The sequence below is a fragment of the Puntigrus tetrazona genome, chromosome 7, assembly GCF_018831695.1.
Source record: "Puntigrus tetrazona isolate hp1 chromosome 7, ASM1883169v1, whole genome shotgun sequence".
NCBI classification, from domain to species: Eukaryota; Metazoa; Chordata; class Actinopteri; order Cypriniformes; family Cyprinidae; genus Puntigrus; species Puntigrus tetrazona.
Window position 1 is genome coordinate 16,907,382 of NC_056705.1, and position 18,137 is coordinate 16,925,518.

The window sequence follows — 18,137 nt, forward strand, 5'->3', positions numbered from 1 at the left end:
ATTCGCAAAAAAAATAAATCTGCACAGAAAATGTTTATTAATATTGGTCAATGTAAAATGCGTGAAAAGGTTTCTTTTTTTTTCAGAAATACGGCGAGGAAGATTTTAACTAGCCCAACTAGCCATAGTATTATTAGTAGGCCACTCATTATAATATCATTGTAATAACTGATCTCAACTATTACAATAATAATAATAATTCGGAGAAAACATCTCTTAGGCATTTTTATAGCATACCGTAATTTCTGTAAGCGGAAAATAGCCTGCATCAAAAGCTCCGCGTTGGTTTGTTAAAACAGGCAATGCCTTAATAAAAATACTCTATATTATTAATTAAACAAATTAGCTAATTTGCCGAATACAAAACAGATGCCAAATTATTTCAATGTAAATCATAATAAAAAAATAGACTAAATTATGCAGTTTTTTTTATTTACAGATTTTTAAAAGTGATCAGACCCCTTTTCCTTGGCAAACGTTCAGCATCGCTCGAGCTTTTATTTACCTGTGCCATTACACCAACAAACAATAGCCGTGATTGGCTGTGGATTCACCAGCGCGCGCGCAAAAAGGCTTAAGCACAAATACGCACAGGTAACTGAGCTGCGTTATACTGAGAGCTGATTGAACTGCCATTAAAATAGTAATATTCGTTAACGATTCGATATTTTAAAACACATCAACGACATATGTGTATGTGTATTTTAAGAAAAAAAAACGCTGGAAGCTTTTGGTTCGCAGACCTAACCGTGAGCGCGTATACCGTTTTCAAAATGCTGCAAATAAGTCAGCGAGACTTATTCCTTGATACCTGACACAGACTTAGTTTTGTTTTTAGCTACTTCTGTAGTTCATACCTTTCCTACTAAATTAATAAATGATGCGCGCACACCAAAAGAAGGCAAAACTAAATACTCTGCTAAAGAAAATACAGATCCAAAGAGACAAGATAACAATTTTTTTGCTTGTTCTAGTGAACTAATCAATCAGTGAAAGAGGAAGTAAAGCAATGACAGGAAGGCATTCAAGGGTGAACTTGTCTAGTATTTTAGTTTAACCTGAATGTGGTTCTCAGAAGGTCTCAGATTGTTTTGCAATACATATCTGTCTAGCTCTGACCGCTTGCCATCAGATCATCCAAACCAGAGATAAGCAGTTGTGAATGGGGTTTAGCTGTATTGCCAATTTCACTCATTCGTTTACCCACTTTTTTAAGAAGTGTGTGTGTGTGTTAATGTTCACGCAGACCTTACAGCAACATTTTTAACCTATTTCTTGCAATAGAACAATAAATCAGGCAACCCCACCCATCTGAAGACGCACTAAAAATCATGAATTCCCATTAGGAGAATAAACACACACAAGGACACGCTAGCAGGCCAATATGGACATGCAGTCACACACACATGCACACACACACATCCCATTAAAGGCATGGAGGGAGGTCAAAGCCACCCACTCTACAATAACAGACTATAAAACACGAGTTCACGATGGCTTCAGCATTCAGACTCTGTCACTCAGTCTTAAGGAAGTACAAGCATCTGGCATCTGAGGGAAACGGACGTCCAGAATTCTACAAAACAGCTTTGCAGAAATGCTTCTGCGTAATCCTAGACACAGAAATAGCCGCGCAGTCACCAAAAGTTGGGACGCTCTCTTCATATGTGGGCCGGATCGGTGCTGGGATTTCAGTCACACACAGGTACGGGCGCAGAGCTGAGGCTAAATTAAAGTAGATGGTGGGGGTGAAGCGCTGTGACCACGGCTCCATAAATAACCAGGATTTATTAGATCTTAAAAACACTTTTAACAATACCGACCCTAATGCATTCTATGTTTGATAATGCACTCAGGGCTTTAAGAGCGGGATAAACAGACCTATAACTCTTGTTTTTATCATTCCAGCATGGGGAGAGCGCAGAATGTGTTCTACAGCGGCGTTCAAAGGGTCACCACAATATTGCTTTCAAATTAATAGCTACCGTCGCAGCAAAACAAACCATCTTCAAACCGGAGCCACCCCTCCAATTGTTCAACATTTTATGCAAACGCTTGCGATAGATTTTGCGGAGTCAGATGGCATCATAACAGTCTGCGGAAATGATACAACAGTGAAATCTTTTACCTGACCTAAAAACTTGAAAGGAAATTAAATGTCATTTCAGTTTTGGATGAACAATAATCCCTTGACTAATCACTCCTTTAGAGGTGTAGTTTATCACGACACATCCGTTTTTTTTTTTTATTAAACAGCTTAATAATGAACAGCAATATATTATTCTGCATTTGTCACTGGGTGTAGCCTGAGTGACTGAGCATTTCATATGAGTGCTAAAGGAACAGCCTGTCAGTGAATCATCTGAATCTGATGAATTTCCTTGCTGTGTTTAAATTTTTTTTTTTTGGGGGGGGATGAATCAAGGGTTCTGTTCTGTGCCAAAGTGCTCTCAAAGGATAGTGTGAGGTGGTATAAATCATAAATGCACCATGAACATCAGGAAATGAATGTCTTTTCAGAATATTAAAAACGAACACTGATGATGTACAAGGTAATGATTCTCCTTAGGGTAATTTGAGGACTTTATAATTATAGGGATAGATAAGGGCTCAAATTCGGAACACATAACACATTTTGAAAAACGTTTTAAAAGCTTGCAGACACAAAGAATATCAGCGGTGCTGAAAACAACATTGGACCTTGTTGACTTCCATTTGTACGGATATTTTATCTTCTATTGTGTTCAAAAGAATAAGTCAGGATGAGCAAATGATCACTGGATTAACCAGGTACAGATCACATGATCTATCATCTTTTTTCCATAGTCCTAACATTATACTACACACACACACACACACACACACAGAGAAAGAGAGAGGTAGGCAGTGAATGAATGGGTTGTGTCAGAGGATGGCCTTGAGGTCACCGTTGCTTTCTTGTGCCAAAACTGTTTATGTTATCCTGGGGGAGAAGAAAGAGGCCGAACATGTTCCCTGCCAAACATTTATCCTGTCTCAAGCCTGCACCCAACACATACCAGGAGCCTGCGCTGACCGAAGCTGCCCTTAACATCAAACAGCAGAGATGGGCACTCGTAAATGCCTCTGTGCTGAACTTCGCCCAAATAAAAGAAAACAGAATACTAACAGTGACTCAATGCTCTGAAATGAAAACGGCACAATAAATAAGAGATTCTGCATCATTCGCTAAAAGCACACTGTCTTCTACAGTTGCATTTCAATGCGGCCAACGCCATGACAGGAACGTGCTTGAAGTGCTTAGATTAATTGGGAAAGTCTGAATCATTTTTAAAATGTAAAAAATAGAAATAATGTTTTTTTATTAGTTAAATTCTTCTAAAAATGTAATGGCTTCATTGCCTTTTGTTTAAAATAATATTATTTCAAAATCTTTAAAGTATTTAAATTCAATTTTTCAGGGTAGTAAAAAAACTAAAGATCATTGGAATGTGTTTTAAAAGAAAATAATATTTCAGTTCTTCTACTTTATCGTTTCATAGTAAATCAACGCAAACTTTTCAGATTATGATGTAGAAACTCAGAAATTACTGGTAAATTTAACAATTACAAACAAACATCCAGTAACACGACGTGCAACATCACATTTTAAAGTAGAAATATTTTGCAATATTTTCTCGTAAAACATATTCTAATAATTACAATTCCCCAGTTGTATTTAAAATGAAAACCAGCCTGAATCCCTAATGCTATGTATGCGATTAAGTATATAAATCAGTAAGAAAAAAGAAAGGAAAAAAGCTTGAATGTCATAAGACATTCTGTGAAGATTGGCTCTTTCCATCCTGAGCAGAAACTGTCATAATCTTAATCAGGACTTAAACCAGACAGCCATGGAGGGTTTTTTAACAGACCGTCTCTTTGCTGCAGACTGTGGAAGTCTATTAGATAAGAGGCCTTCTTGTTCTCAGATGAAAGCTAAACTCACTTCCCAGAGCACAGAAAATGAGCTCTAATAAACTCATTAAGTAATTAGCCTCCGCCATTAAAACCCTAAAACCGCCAATGGATTTCGAGTCAGACACTCAGCATACATAAACACAGATGTGTTTATTCAATGTTTAGAGGAGCCAGTCAAGATCATGGCCAATACGCACGGCTTTAATACAAGCCTTTGATTTCAGTTGAGCAAGCTTCCACCGCTAATACCCACTTCCTCTTCTAAATGCCATAGGTATGTGTTACCTAGCCGAGTGCAGTGCCCTGAGGAAAGGACCTAAGTGTTGATACTGTGAGCGAACGGGATGCTGGGAGAGCTTGCTGGTCACACTTCACGCTTTGCTGGACTCACGGAGACTGGTATTAGATAACGTGTCACTGCCAAGTACCTGTCGGTACTGCATGGCTAACGGAGGACAGAGTGCTCTTTATGTACAGATTAAGAACGTCGGGGTTTGCCTCCTGCAACAGAAACATAAAGATTTCAGCTTTCTAAAATGAATCGGCACACTGTTGTTCAAACGTTTTGGGCCAGCATGAGTGTTCGAAAGAAATCGATAAAAATTGACACTTTTGATCAGCAAGGATGTGCGCGTTAAACTTATTTTTAAGAAGATACACGATAAGTTAAAGCTGTCTTTCACAATGTTCTATAAAGCCTCTTAACGCTGGAGTTGAAAGACTGTGAGGTTACTTTAACGCACACTATATGCATGCAAATAATACAAAAGTTATTAGTAGGGCGAAATCATGTTGCTTTTATCAGGGCGGTTGAAAAGATTTGAAAGAGTTTAAGCAAATAAAAGTGTCAACAACAAGTCGAGTTTACTTCTCATTGATGGAGGACAGGCAGCCAATGAGACGCAGCTGGACCACATGACATCACCACTACAACATACAGCAGCTGTAGCCAATACGCTAAGAAAGCACTCAGCACACTTGTACAGCACATCACAAACTCGGATGGGGGAAATCATTTACATGAAAGCATTATTTGAAGTGTTCGCACACTTTTCATTACGGAGAAGGCAACATGTGTACAATGAGACTTTCCAAATTCCTTCTGATCTTTGTCACTCTATAAATTTACACTACATTCGAAAGTTTAGATTCTCAGGGCAAGAGGCGACCTCCGAAACCTTTACAGAGGAATCCATGGGAATTGTCGCCACAATAGAGGAGTCGACATTTGATAGCTTCCTTTTCAGCATAAGCCAACTGCACTGGTGCATCATGGGAGCAACGGTTAATTTGTCTTTGAATGACAGGTCAAGAGAGCTCATTCTCTCTCCACCCACGTCGTAACAAATCACGGCTAATTGGGTTATTAGTAAGTCTTGGACTCTCCCAGGGTCCTACAACAACTGGATGGAAGTGCTGCATCTACATATCAGAGCATTCATTCACTGCAAATGAAAAAAAGACAGAATACAAGAGAAAGTATAAAGAGAAAACATAAGAGGCTAAACTTTAATATCATGCCATGGCTAATTCACATGAATGTTTTGCTATAATATTCACTTTCACTAGTCACAATAACTTGCTTTTGGTTTTAGCCACTTCCAGTAATTTTAAACTCTTAAAAATAAAGGTTCTTTCAATGGTTTCACAAAGAACCATCACCATCCATGGGACATTTTCATTCCACAAAAGGTTCTTTACAGTGGAAAAAAGTTATTAAGTTCTTTATTATGGTTCTTTTAAAAATTGTTAACTGAGAGGTTCTTTGTGGAACCAGTTTTGGTTCTTATGGCATCGCTGTGTAAATCCTTGTTTGAATTTTTTTTTTTTTTTTTAAGATTGTAGTCTGTAATGTTGCCTGATGTATGTTACAGACGAAATGAATGATGCAAAGGATGCAAACTTTAAAAATAAGGCAAACTAAAATTCTGCTACAAAGCCAACAGTTTAATTATTCAGCTCCAGTCAGTTTGTTCACTTCAGTTCAATATCTATGTTCATGCATCATGAAACACGTTCAACTAAAGCTATAATCAGCTCTACTGAAAACAGAAGTGTTGTTGACTCAGCTATTAATACAATAGTACCATAATTTAGTTACATTTTCAAATTAGCGAATTTCAAATCATTAGTTAGTGTAAGTGACAAACTGATGATTTTGCTAAACATTAAGTGTATTCTAGACAACAGCTTCAAAGAACCCGAAAAACCCCGGTTTGTAGTGCAAAACGTTTTACAAAGTTGACTGCACTTCACCTACAGTGGCTATTTCCATAGACCACAATATAAAAAGCATATTTTGAACAAGATGCAAACATTCACACCCCCGAAGCAGACCAATTTATTTGGTATCTGCTAAGCTAATTCAGAGGTTCTAGTTACACGGTTGCCGTTATTTAAATCCCAATTTTTCCCCACCATTAACAACAAGCTCTTGCTACATGCTGGCACAAAACAGCTTTAAAAAAATAACATTTGGCACTCCCTAATGGTCTGAGGGCACGGATTCTGACAATGTGACTATAGTGTAGACAGCTCTGAGCGGCAGAATGGCAGCACAGCCTGATGATTGTAATGTGGCCAAACCCATCAAACCACAGCCTGTACCTCAACACCGTTTCTGACCTGACATGTCAGAGCTTTTGAGTAGCAATTTTGGAAAGTGACAGGCTTCTGCTTCTCCTGTTACAGGTCAACTATGCGCAGTTGACTTGGTGCAGCTCCAAGACACATGTGTGTACACTCACACACACACACACACATATATGCACAAAAACACACATACGCTCACACACTGCTGCATTCCTTAAGGCTTGCTGTCAGAGTTCACATCCGATAGTGTTAGGCTCACTCAAGCGGACTCTACCTTGGACTCTCTCCGCAGTGGGTGTAGCTCTGATGGCTGGCAGCCACTTAACAACGGCCATATTGTTCATCTTCCAGTAATTCTGCCTTATCTTGTAGTGGCGGGATTCAGTTTCTCAGTGGCTTCTCGCTGAGAGGCTGGGCTTGTGTGTGTGTGAAAAAGAAAGGTAGAGAGACGGAGAGGAAGCCAGTCTACATATGTATGTGTTAATGGATGAGCTTAATAAGTGTGAAAAGCGGAGCGCTGATTGGAAGCCATCAGCAAACAAGGTGCAACAGCAGCCAATGAGGAATTAAAGCCTCTTGACTCATGCACACGTACAAAGAAGCTTTGCCATTCACAGCAAACAAAGCCTGCCTACATAACAGAAATAATAACACAAGAAATTTTGTTTAAAAAAAGCTTTTGTGTTTAAATTGGTTTCATATGAAAATAATTGAGCCAAAAATTGTATATAAAATTATTTCTAAAACAATTTATTAAATCAATTTAATATAATTTTCAGTTAAATTTAATGATTCATGAAAAGCTTAAAATCAACAATAAAAAAAAAAAAAAAAAAATTTTTAATGCACACTGTGAACTATTTATTTGTTTATATGTTTCAATGAAAATTTTTTTATTTTAAATCAAAATCTGGATCCTCCAGAGAAACATCAGACGTCTCTTTCTAACGTTTTCAATCAAGTATCTACATTTCAAAATGCACAATACAGAGAAAATTCACAATACAGAATAATATATATATATATATATATATATATATATATATATATATATATATATATATATATATATATATATATATATATATATATATATATAGGCTTGAATTTTTTAAGGTATTTCATGCATTAGTAATTCTTAGTAATACATTCCAAACATGTATAATTTTTAAAAAAATTGCTTCACAGATTTTTTTTTAATGAAATATAATTACTGTAAAGTGTCAAACTAATAGTGCTTCTTTTTAACAGGTAAAAAAAATTGACCCAAAGAACAAAACAGAGTTCCTAGTATTCAGATGTCTATCAACACCCATAAGAAAAAGACTAGCTGCCGTACAGACAATACATAGTTTTCAAATTCACCAGCTAACTTCTGTATATTTATTTTGCATCTCTTTGTGAGTTTATGTGTGATTACTGTATAGGCTCTCAACATGAATATCAGAGACTATCTGTGCCTGTCACTTCAGAAAAGTGTATTTGTGTTTGTTCAAAATGTGTTGAGTAAACACTCTGCTTCCTGTCTGCAGATCTTTCTTGCTCAGTGCTGCTTCCCGCTGGTGTGTACACAAAAATACATGCTAGAAAAGTTTTACAAATATTTGACACACAAACATATACATGTACAGCTGGACAAAAATCTCTTTCTAATGTGACAGAATGGTATTCAATGATTTTGCATCTAAAATGAACTGGTAATGTCAGCTAAGTTCAAGAATTACAATATTTTGTGTGTATCTTTATGTATATTTTTAGTGTACTTTAATGTGAGGATGAGTCTGTCATTACACTGAAGTCTAAGGTAGATATAGAATTTATTGGCACCAAACCTCAGCAGAGTGTGTGTGTGTGTGTGTGTGTGTGTGTATGAGTGGTCTACCTGTAGACGGTGTGCCCCCCTCGACTGAAAGTTAAGCTGACCTGCATTGTTCTGGGAGGGAAGAACAGGAGTTCCAGTCAAAAGCAGCCAAGCGGAGAAGGGGATCACATTGCCTCAACAGAGAGAAGAGATTTACTCCTGGCATCTCTCTTTCACTCCATCACTGGCTTTCTCTGTCTCCTCTCACTTCTTTTATTCCCAAGTTTTTTCTATTTTCAATAAATATCTAAATAAATAACATAAAAAACAGTGTTAGTAAATATATGAGTAGACACACATTGAGCAGTACACTTAAAAAAACTGCAATCAATATTTCAGTGAATGATACTAAAATATACATTAAAAGTACAGCAACATAGCATTCACAAAAAAAGTTTAAACCAATCATTACAAAGAAGTGTTAGTGTTATTTTGAAGAGTTTTTATTTGATTTTATTTGATGTTTTAATTTCAGTTCAAGTTTTAGTAATTTTATTGCATGCTTGTGTCTTTTTTTTAAATAATGTTCTATATGTTTTTGTATAATTCACTCAGAATTAATTTTAGCTCAGGTAATGACTTTTTTGTTTTGTTTTGTTTATAATAATCCTGGAAAGTGTTCCCAATAGTGTTTAAATAACAATCAAGATTGTTCAAAGTAAGAAAGAAAGAAAGCAAGGCTTGCTGACAGGCAGCCTGATGGAGTTTTAACACACTCCGGTCATGGGCCAGTTAAACAAAATATTTCATGCGAGATCCCTGATGGTCTAACTACGAAGCACAAAAGAAGCATGTAGCAGCACTGACACACGAGGAGATGAATGGTGGTGCCGAAATATTAGAAGCGATTGAGTCAATAGGGATATGCTCATATCTCATATATGCCTTTTGTTTGGTGAAGGACTCCCTGTCTGTCTGTGTGTGTATCTGCCAAGGAGTCTTAGAGATGGAATATATTGTTTTAGTCTGAGACCACAGAGTCATAGCTGCATGAATGAGTTGTGATGGTGTGTGTGTGTGTGTGTGTGTGTACCCATCTCTCCTTCTCTTACTGTAATCTGACACAAAGTAGAAAGGAAAAAGGGACATCATATTGCAGACAACTAATCAATAACATACCACAGTATACTACAATAAAAATCAAATGGATTTTGGTTTATGGAAGTAAGAGAGCTAATTGTTACAATCACAAGAAACCTACAGAGATAAAATGAGTAGTGTTCGACCGACCGGTCATGTGATTTCAACATGTTGACTTACTTAATGTAAAATAAAATGGCTCTTATTAGGCTACTGATATGTCTGCAGTCTTCATCTCATGTGACTGAACATGATTTTAAACATGTTCAAAAGCACTATTCATTTCTTTATGTATGAAACGTTTTGATTTGGAAAAAAAAAAAAATTACCAAGTGAACCTTTACGCTGATTGGCTGTAAATATTTACTTTAATTTCTAAACTGAATTTTCTCCAGGCTGTTCTGGCAGCTTACCTTCTTGCAATGTTGATTCTGTGAAAGCAAATTCCTGTAACAAACACTACAAAAACACTCTCTGAACTTGTGAAACAGAGTGTCTTCAGCCACTTGAGAGAATAAACACAAGACTCACAGAGCCGCTGCCACCTAGTGGATTCCAGCCTTACGTCACTTCTTGGCAAGACTCTGACTCCAGTTCCCAAACACATCCTGCAACGCCACAGAAGTTACTTGACTAACAGCAAGATACTGTTACGCATGTGGGCAAGAGTGCGTGTGGGACGAATAGACAAGAGTTTAAACAATATCCTAAAATGAATAAAGAATAGTTTGGCTTTTAAATTGTGAGGCAAAATTTCTGTTATGATAAATAGTACATACAAGCTCAATTTCTTGAGGTGGGGATGCATTAGTGTTTTTAAACAGATCTGTAATGATTAATTGAGTTTTTAAAACGCGTACGAATTTAGCCAAACTAAAATAAATCATTTGTGCGTGCAAATGTACAGTTCAGGAGTTTTATTTTATTTCATTTGAAAGAAAGTAATGCTTTTATGAAGTAAGGATGCAGTAATTTGACTAAAAGAGCAAGTAAAGTCATTCGTAATGTTACAAAACTGATTGATTTCAAGTAAATGCAGTTCGTTTCAGCTTTTCATTCATCAAAAAAAAAAATCATGAAAAACATATACAGAATGTTTCCACAAAAATATTAAGCAGCAACACTGATAGTTTCTTAAGCACAAACCGTAAAAATGTCTGAAAGATAATGCGACACTTAATAATAAGGACTGCTGTACATTCAGCTTTGTCATCACACAAATAAATGACATTCTAAAATGTACTGAAATAGAAAACAGTTCATTTCATTGCATTTATGTATTTATATTTTGATTAAAAAACAAACAATTGCAGGCTTCATGAGCATAGAAGACTTCTTTTTAAAAAAACTAAAAATGAATCTAACCCAAAGTTCTGAACGGTAGTGTATGTGTGTATGCATGTGTCCTATATGATACTCTTCACCTTTGACCCTCTCCAACTGGATGACAGCTTGCGGTGCCTCAATATCCCCCTTTTCTCTTCTCCTATTACATACATGTCCTTCTGCTCACACTCTCTCCAATCCTTCCTCCTACTCCCCCTTTTTATTTCATTCCCGTGTTCCTAAATCACTTTTGTTATCTTCACTCATTCTTACCCCTAACGCTTCTGGCCTTCATCCCTTTTTCTTTTTCCTTCTTCCTTCATTTTTCCAGACACGCTCATCTTCCAGTTTTTTTTTTTCCTGTGCTGCACCTTTACAAATCTATCAACACACTACAAACGCTTTCTTTCCGTTATTCTGTGATTAATATCACTATGGCTGTCTGTTTATCACATCTGATCTGATCGCTAGGCAGTTTCTGCTCTTTTTAGCTCTTATTACTGGATGCTAACACGCTCCTTTCTGCCTGATAGCGAGGCTCCAGCCTTCTCACTGACTGCATCAGCCAGAGCCAGAGCAGTGATTGATCTGTGTGTCTGCCTGTGTGTGTGAGAAAGAAGGACAGAGAGAAAAGAAAGGAGATAGACGACTTGTCTTCCACCCTCAGTGTCAGAATAAGGGGGAGATAAGAGATAAGAGAGGAGGAAGGGTCAGGAGAGGTCAGGTGGGTTATAGGAAAGGTCAAGCTGTGTTGGTCTGTTTATTTTACCCTGTCTCTGATTTCCTGCCTGCTCAGGATTCAGCCCATTCACATCTGTCCTCTAAACAACCTGGAAACGGCCTTTGATGTATCTGCCAAAAACACCACAGACATATCCCTTAAAGTTTGATCTATCTGCATTCAGCTCAATGGAGATCATAATAACAGAGAAGCTATTTGTTTAAATCAGATTTCCCCTTTACCTACACAGACCACATACTTGCTAGAACGCCCCTCAAAAAGTGATCCAGTTTTGCTGCTATCTATCTATCCACCTCTCCATCCATCCATCCATCCATCCATCCATCCATCCAACTGCCTGTCTGTCCACCAAGATATTAAATTATTAATATAAATTATTATTATCGTTGTTTACCACAAAAGCACTTGTCTAGCAATTTTGACATAAAATAAATCAAATGTCAGTATATCTATATTTCTATTTAATTCAGACTTTCTGATCCAAATATATAATTACAATTAATTTGAATAACATAAAAAGCATGTTTGCTTCATGCTCAAAGCGGCAATTAAGCATTTAAAGTCCACTTATAATAACATTATGAATATTTTTACTGTTTTATTCAAAGAAGAAGTAATTGTATCGTTCGCATTTTCATGCTTAATAATCAACAACTATCGTGCAGCCCTAATATAAACACACACCCATGTATGGTCAGCTATCCTTATGGGGACTCTCCATAGGTGTAATGGGTTGTGTACTACACCTACACCCTACACCTTAACCTACCTTACAGGAAATACAGGCATTTGTAGATTTTCAAAAAAACCTTCATTCTCTGTCATTTAGTAGCTTCTTTGCCCGTGGGGAAGTCTTCAGGAGTCCAGGAGTCAAGTCCCCACCAGAATAGAAAACCAGGTACACACACACAAGTACACATACATATATTACTGCTTTGCTTTATATATTTTGTTCTGTCTCAAAGATTGCGGTTCATAAAGGTGAAAAGGAAGGAAAGGCAATGAAAGTGAGACAGGAAGAGAATAGCTGTAATCCAAACAGAGGCGCAGATCCAGAGGAATCAAACAAAAACATATACATCGGAGGAAACACGCCGTGGTACTTTCAAACAGTTCAACCCACACACACACACACACACACAGAAACACATATACACAGGCGTGCTCACAGCGCCAAACAGCTGTTCTTCCTCTAGTCTCACTCACATATCAGCATTTCTCACACTGTCACCGTGATGTGGGAGCAGATAGCATCTGTGTGTGTGTATATGTGCACGTGTTGAGTGTTTATAGAGCTTCGGCGCCAACACGCTGAACTGCTGCCCACGTATAATAGGTTAGACCCTCTCAATCACCCAAGCTGACAACAGTGGGCTAAATTAGAATTACAACGCTGCAGAACACTCTTTAAATCACAATTTCAAGAATTACACACAGGAAAATCCTTTCATGGACAAGGGAAAAATATGCACAGCGCTGTGAGGAAACGCTACACTTTCAGCGCCATTAGTTCAATCACACAGCCCCGTGCCCTCATCTCTCTCGCTGTCAGCTCAGGTATGGAGCTGCTGACGCTGATGAATTGCTCTCCGCTAACAGGAGGCAGACAGACGCCAGGCGACACTACTGACCTGAGATCAGTCATTCAGCATCCTCGACCGATGAACACAGCTGAACCTGCATCACTGAAACATGACCTTACAGTTAGAAAATTAGCAACCTAGTTAGGCATCTCATGTACTCATTCTCATATGTATGTGCCTTCAAACACAAAGTACCTAAAAACTCTCTAGACAGACCTAAAGTGCAGAGAGGTCAAGATCCCTTTTAAAGCGTGGTGATATAAGCTATATTGGACATTTTGAGCCATGACAGAAAAAAAATGGGAAGATTAAATGTTAATTTCAATATTTTCGTGATAAACGTCATCATATTGTTGTTAAAGCCATATTTTTGTTAGGATGTTGGTAGTCAATTAGCAGAAAAGCTTTTAAAAGGTGTGAGACAGATGGATCGAAAGCAAGCTTTCTGCTTCAATCACACAGAGAGGCTATGAATCTCACACATATACACACACACACACGTGCGCACACAATGACACTAATGGCACAGTTCAATCCATCTCATTGTTTATTTTATACATTTCTAATGATCTATTCCATTATCCAACCAGATGAGACAGTTAAAATGAGCATTATTATGATAAAATAATCTTGAATAAAAACTAATAAAATAAAAACAACAGCTCCAAATGAAGCCTATTATGCTACATTTAAAAGAAAAAAGCTAGTAGGTCACGCCTCCTTAAGTGCACAGACTTTTTTATAAGATTACAGGTAGCAGAAACAGAATCTTCTTAAAAGCCTGAATCATCTGTTGCTTGGTACACAAACTAGCGGTTTCGTCTTGTTTGACCAAAAGATGTGTGTTCAGTGTATTTTGAACATGCAAAAATCTATTGGAATATGCAGAATGGGCAAAATGTGAATATATTTCTTATTGTCCTAAATGCTGGTCGTGAATTCAGACCAATGACTTGATCAGATGGGGATGTAGGATGGGGCGAAACTGACTCTTGACCCCATAGCCTCTTGGGTATTTTGCTGAGTTCAGAGCATAGCCATTTAACAAAAATGAACCTGCCCTAATGCTTCAAGGTCACCTTGCATTTTACACACACACACACACACGCACACACACACACACACACACACACACACACACACACACACACACACACACACACACAAATATTTGCATTTATTTGTGCACATATGTCCATGTGACACTTTCCAATCAACAATAACATTTATAGCAGAAAGCTGTTCATCTGATTTCAAAACATCCTTCCGGCTCTGATTCTGATTCAAAACTGATGACTAGATCTCAGACTAAACACAGATGCCCTGTATGGACTTAGATTCACAAAGTACACCACAGAGCCAAGAACAATGTAAAAGCTAGATTTCATTCTGTAGAGAAACAGCTATAAGGCTTCGGTTTAATAAACTTGATCAAAAAAGTTTATCTTCAGTATCTTGTCTGCTTTAGTTGACTTCTCAGTATCATGTGAATCATCATAGTTTTTATCTTTAAAGCTGCTTCCAACTTCCAAAGATCTTGCTCAATAAATACGCAAGAGAGAAGGCACATGGATGTTTATTCACAGGAAACAGAGTCACTGTGTCCGTCTTTATTTGGAAGGGAAGTGAGCAATGAATGAAAGACTCAACAAAAAGGATAATATGACATCCAAAATGTCACTACTGAAATACATATTAAAAATACTGAACATAAAATTATTATATACTGAAATATATAAATTAAAATACACACTACTATTCAAAAATGAAATAAGGCTGCATTTTTTATAGAACTTTTTTTATATTATTACAATTTAAAATAGCTGTATTCTGTTTTATTATATGTTAAAATGTCATTTATTTTTGTAATTACAAAGCTGTTTCATCAGTCATTACTCCAATCAGTGTCACATGATCCGCAGAAATCCTTCTAATATATAAATTTGGTGCTTAAGGAACATTTATTATTATTATTATCTTGATGAAAATTATTTTGATAAATTGATTGCATCCCTTCTGAATAACAATATTGATTTCTTTCTCCATGTACACCACTTAAGAACCAAATAAAGACAATGCAATAAATACCAGGATCACTTTGGGGAGGTAGGTTCATCAGGTATTTTCCATTTTGACCTATCTAATCTGAATATTCTCATAAACTACCTCGCTACCTTACATCTCGCTGACCCCGTGAACTTAGTGTCTTATTCTAAAAACAGATTTGTAATAGATCCTGACTTTGGAAAACCCAAACTTAAAATGTGGCGTGAGTCACAGTCGTTATTGCAATAGTCCTCTAAATCTCAAACATTAATAGAGCTTTCTTCAGCAGTCACCCTGTCAAGTATGCCTACAGTGCCAGACAGGGGTCAGACTTGGTGCCTGAATCACACTGACAGGAGTCCAGATATACAGTGACTTACTTACATTCATAAACTGACTGTTGTTCATCAAACGGTACATTTGTTATTGTAACAGGAGGTGACTAGGAGTCAGCTGACCCCCGAATGCGTCATAACAACCGAGACAGACCACAAGCATGACATGACTCACATGTAACTATGCATAAAATGAAAGCGTGTGAGGTCTGGACAGCAGGATTTAATCTACATTCTGATACACAGTTCGTTTTTTGCATATTCAAAATGACCAATCACCAGGCAATTAAAATGGCCCAAACTTCTGCACTTTAGCTCAAATAACGTCATGCTTTTGGCAAGATCCTCCCAACTATGTTTGATCCTGCAGACAACCATGTTTCTTTCCTCCGTAAGTTATCAGTCAGAACTGGTGAAAATAGCACTGTGAAAAATAGTAAAAAGAGGAATAAGGTAATGTTTTCCAATTTAGCAGTTGTCAGTTCATTAGTTTGACTTTCAGTACATTAGAAAAAATTTGACATGGTACCGTTCACATGATTGGGGTCAGTGGGAATTTTAAATGTTGTGATGCATTTTTTAGGTCAAAATTACAGCAAAACAGTAAAATGTAATTATTAAAATAACTCTTAATTTTCAATGTCACCCTTAGAAACCATTCTAATATGCAGTTTTGGTGCTCAAGAATAATAATATATTAAATACATTATATTAATATCTAAAACGTCTGCCTCCCTTTCTCATGAAATGTTGTCATGTAACATTAAATATTGCCCAACACATAAAAAAACAGTTATTTACTTGTGTAAATTGTTAAAAGGCTACAGACTTGTGAAAGTGAAAATGGAAAGAGAAAGAGAGCGGGAAGCAGAGCAAAAGAGGAAAAAGGAGCAAGAGAACTGTGTCTCTCTGAGAGACGCCAGATTATCTGCTTCACTGCCTGAGTGAAACACATTAGCAAGTTGGATTATTCAGCCCAGTGCTTCAGAGAACAAGTGCTGAAATGAAAGCATGCGTGTGTGTTGGGCTGGGGGTGCCTCCCAGACATACCTCTTCATCCACTGTTTGAAAGGCACCAGAGGCATCTCTAAAACTTCAAAAATGTGTAAAAGGCTCACTATTTAACCCTCTGTATTTCCCTTTCCATCACATGATTGGCTGGACATGGAGATTGTTTGACTACAAACTAGGAGTGATTATCTCAGTGAGGAGTAAATGATGACAAGGTGGTTTAGAAGGTGAAATCTGAATACCTGTGGCAGAGAGGGGGAAAGAGACACTGTAGACCACAGGCTGACATATCATTAAGTGCCCCAGTCAACAGCATATTACCGCCTCTGAAGAATCATCGAGCCTGCCAGGGTTATGTGACCTGTCACACAGACTTACATCATGAACAGGAACATGTTACAAAACCCTACACCAAGACAGAGAGAGATGAGAGAGGAGAAAACAGTCATTGGGAAGCAGTGGTTGATTTCTTTTCACAGGAAAAGATTAGTGCACTTTCCTGATAAAAAAAGAAAGGTTATTGAGGAAAACATTTTTTCCATATAGTGGACTTCAATGTGAGGAATACCAACCCAGTATTACAAAGCAAATGTGCAAAGAAAAGTCAAACACCCTATACAAAAACAGGGAAAAAAATAAGAAACAAAAAATACATACCCCACCTTTTGAAAGACAGATGTAGAACAAACCACGTGCAAGGTGAGCTTTTTTAGTTAAATGAGTGTACTTTTTTTTGACAATGACCAAGAGTTTTGCTACACAATTCCTTGGCTGGGATAGAGCCTTTTTAAGCTGCATCACAACTGCAACCTTCAACCTGTTTGCCTCCATTGAAGTCCTATATATGGAGAAAAATCTTATATTGTTTTCACTTGCTCACCTATTAATCCACAGAGAATGGGTGCGGATACATAAATCTTAAAACATCCAATAAATCAATACCATCAATTAACGTTTTGTAAAATGAACAAATCCATTATTAAGATTTTTAAACTTCAAATCATTGCTTCTGATTTCCTTTATCTAAAATATGTCTTACTCCAATGCAAAAAATCATCACATTTGATACAGAAGTAAAACATGCACTGATCAAGCACTTGTTTACAAGTGAAACCAGCCCCAAATACTTTTTAGCAAATAGGTTGGTGGATTTCAATGTGAGAGGACAATGGGGTTGGACTTATATATTGAAGAAAGCATTATTATCATGTACATGTATATGTACTAGTAGCTTATCACTGTTTGGACGGCACCCAATCTGATGGCACCCATTTACTGCAAAAGATAAATTGGTGGGAATACAAAATTTCTTCAAACCTGCTTCCATTAAAAAACAAACATTGCATAGCAGGGAGGATAAAGGAACCAGCTGTCTTTGTGAGCACGGTTGCTCTTTAATCAATTGCTTAAAATGTACAAATTAAATTTTTGATTGAAGAGCAACCGTGCTCACAAAGACAGCTGCTTCCTGTATCCTCCCTGCTTTCCTATAACTGATAAAACATGAAATGAAAATGAACTTTGACAATGACTGGTCAAAAAACCTAATGATATTAATAATGAGGAGAAACGCTGAGAAAGGACCGCTGAGCTCACATAGGCAGCGCCCCCAGTGAAGTCAT